This window comes from Buceros rhinoceros, unplaced genomic scaffold (genome assembly GCF_000710305.1).
Source record: "Buceros rhinoceros silvestris isolate BGI_N320 unplaced genomic scaffold, ASM71030v1 scaffold8192, whole genome shotgun sequence".
Taxonomy (NCBI): Eukaryota; Metazoa; Chordata; class Aves; order Bucerotiformes; family Bucerotidae; genus Buceros; species Buceros rhinoceros.
The window spans coordinates 27,154-31,058 of NW_010397167.1; positions in this window are offsets into that span (position 1 = coordinate 27,154).

Sequence of the window (3,905 nt, forward strand, 5' to 3'; positions counted from 1 at the left end):
TTGTATACCTAATACTAATAAACAGGAAATATATAAGGATTTAATACTAAGTACATATGAATACAAGTTACCGATCTTTTCAATACAAAGTACCAGATCTGAATAACATTTCCAGGCCTGGCATGCCTAAAACATTACAAAAAAACCTCTTCAATGTATCAAGCAATTCTTTTCACTGTAACACAGACTGAGAATTCATAATAGCAGCACCTGTTTTCACACACTTGGGGTTTTAATTTGCATAGAATAAGTACTGACCAACAGTCTACCTCCATTGCTTGAGTGGTTTTCAAACATTAAAATCATTGCCTTACATGTCAGCAAACAATTTTTAGAAAATTTTATTTCTAAGTGCAATGCCGTATCCTTATCAATTAACAGTTACTGCTAAGATCTAATCCTGCAAAGCACAGAGCACTCCAACATTTGCACAGTAGTAAACCTCAATGGGTATGCTGGTTTGAGTTAGAACAGGACTCATTCTGGTCAGTGATTTCACTTTTCAACTCAGTCTCTTCTAATTGACAGCACTTTTGGAAGTTAACGGCACATTTTTGCAGGCAGTGTCTGCTTCTAGAAGTGACAGTGCTTGATATTTACAGTTACTGCCAGGGACTGGGGTGCAGAAAGGCTCAGGCTTACACTTGCTGCTGTGCAGACCAAGGTCACTGCTAAATCCTGTGTAACACACTGGGGGTGCAGTAAGTTAGAGGCTGCACCTGCGGGGAGGAGCAGACAGGACGGGTGACCCTAAATTGACCAACAAGATGTTCCATCCCGTAGATGTCATACTCAGTATAAAGCTGAAAGATCACGAGGGTCAAACGCTCTTTTTCAATGGCTGACGTCTGAGGAGGACTCTCTTCTGCCTTGGATCCCAATCTGTGCATTCCTGAATCCAGTTCCTGTCTGCTGCCGAGTCCAGTCTGGGACTTTCCCAGTGCCTGCCTCGAAGCATCACTGGTGATGGTGATAAGATTGCCATGGACGGTGTGTGTGTTTGGTTCAGTATTGGTATTGCATATATTTGTGGATATATCATGTTGTTATTTCTATTTTCATTAAAGTAGTTTTAGTTTCCCAATCTCTACATCTCTCTCCCCTATTCTCTTTCTCTTCCCCTCTGGGAAGGGAGAGGGGTTAATAGAGAGCATCTGTAGTTTGTCCAGTGGCCAGCCCAGCCCTAACTCCTGAGAGATTCACTGGCGCATGATCAGACCTCTGATAGATTGCTTAAATAGTTCAAATTCCAGCTTGCTCAGCTGAGAGGGTATCAGACTTTTTTCTTTGAGAGTCTTTAAGGGTTTGAAATTAAAATGGACTTCTTACATCATGTTTGCGAGGAACAGTTTTGTATGGTACCATTTGAGAATTTGTTTTACAGTTAAGTGCTGTAGTGTTGCTGTTCCTGCCATATTTTTTGTGTTATTTGTTTTTAGTGCTTATTTGAAATTTGCGCTAGGCGAAAGTTGCCACTCTGTTGCATTGTTTAACATTGATTTATGGTGCATCAAGTTGGGCAGTGACTGCATCTAAGTACTTATTGGCATCACACAGTGAATCTTGTTACTAAGTGCACTTTTGGGTTTACCTCAGGAAGTTGTTCTCCTCATTGTGTTATTGTGCTAGATTCTGGTATCCATTAGATTGTGAAGATTGCAGATACGGTTGTTTCGATCAAATTATAATTTATTTTTATCATTATCATTGAGTTTATCTCTGATTCTCTTTTTTGGGTGGTGTCACATTAAACATCAGTGCAGGTATGCACGTCAGGCAGCCATCTCAACTCGCAGGTGGGATGCTGCTTCAGCAACACACATCGCAGCTACTCAGACTCCACAAAGCTTTATGACATACTCTGTCAATCAGACACCACAAGGTTTTATGACATGCCCAACATGAACTGCAACTATTTACACCCTGCAAACCCCCCCTCGATGAGTACTGCCACTGCTCCAACTCCTGCAAAGTGTACAGACACTGCTTCAACTCTGGCAACGAGCCCTTGTTCCAGCTCCAGTAATAAACACCACAGCTCCACCAACAACCACTGTGGCCACTCCAAAGAGCACCACAGCTACTCCAATTTCAGCAGCAAAAACTACAGCTAGACAGGCAGCTAGACAGCCAGCCACTCAATCCGCATCAGTGTAAGTTGCCCCATGAGGAGAAAAGAAACAAATGAAAGTGGTGTATCATCCATATAGCTCATTTCACCTAGTGATGGATGAGGGAGAGGGTTCTTCCAAAGCAAAATCATCAAAACAGGATTCAGAACCAGATGTGAAGGCTGATGCCTCTGTGACTGGGTAAACACCCTAACAAAATCAGATAGCCCACTGTCTGATCATAAAGGAGTGGCTTTCTAAAGCGAGTCCTCCTTCAGAGGAGGAGAGTGCAGATCAAGAGGTAATCATGCAACCTCCATCTATGAGAGAGTTGGAAACTGTGAGAAAGGACTATAGCCATCATGAAAAAGAGGTAACTCCTGATTGCTCCAATGCTGGCGTACAATACCATATACTTGGACAGTAGAGAAGCCCAGCAGTTGGAATCCCTAGCCAGAGATGGAGGCATAGACGAAGTGCTTGTAAGTAAGAACAAACCCCTCAGCTTCTGGAGGTGACTCTTGTTAGCTGTAAGAACCAGGTATCCCTTTAAGGATGATACTGAATGCTGCCCAATCAAATGGACCACCCTGGATCAAGGTATTAAGTACCTGATAGAATTAGGTGTGCGAAAGGTGATTTATAGTAACTGGTGGGTAACCGTAGACCCTGGTGCCGTGCCATGCCATGCCAGTGACCTATGTTGCAGAAGTTTGTGCACCATCAATGTATTTCCATACATTGTCAACAGTGAGATGAGGAAGTGATGATGAGACCCCAGCCACGTCTGAAGTGGTTGACAGAGTACAACAGTATGCAGACAGTTACACTTATGTCTTCAACTCTGTCACTGGTCCTCTGCAGGCCTGTGTATCAGCTCTGGAGGACAATAGCTAAGAAAACCAAGAAATCCTTTGCAAAAACTAGACAGAGGGAGAACAAATGCTATTCTTGCAATCAAGCAAGCAATATGGTTAAAAGCTCTGTGGTATAGGGGACAGTGGTCAAAATATAAATATAGGGGGGCTTGGCAGATTGATTGTATTATACTGCCTCAAAACCCACCAGGGTAAGCACTATGTGCTTACAATGGTGGAAGCAACCACTAGATAGCTGGAAACGTGCTGTGCCTCATGCCACTGCCCAGAACACTATCCTGGGCCTTGAGAAGCAAATCCTGTGGTGACTTTCTGTGGGATTTCTTCAAGAAAATGGGCATATTCTGGGCAATCCAGAATCTTATTTTGAGTTAGCAAAACTATAATTCTAAAGTTTGCTTAAAGTCTGCTTTTAAAAGTCTGCTTTAGTAGCTAACAGAACCTCGGTTCTCAGGTAGCAAAAGTGCAGTTTTACAAAGCTCTTTGTTTGAAATTACTTATCAGAGCTCTGCAGCTCAGCTATCAAAACTTTAATTAGCAAGGATCTTTGTTTAAAAAACTGCTGAGAAGTAAGAATTCTGAGCCAAGGTCAGATGGCTTATTATTTTTGTGCAGGTGTTTTGAACAAGTTTTCTAAGTGAGGTAATTAAAGGGGGGGCTTTGCATTAACCTTATACATAATTAATGACAAGTAACAAATCGTGCTGCCTAAAAATGATGTAAACGATTACTAATGAATTAACTTTTTTAACCAGTGACGAATCATAATGTTTAGATATGATGTAATGGTGTTTACTAATGAATTAGCTATGGTATAAAAACAGAGCTATCTGGGAATAAATTGGACACGAGTTGATATCACATTGGTTCGTGTGGCTGATTGTGTCTAAGCCCCCTGCGTCGTTTTAACAACTTT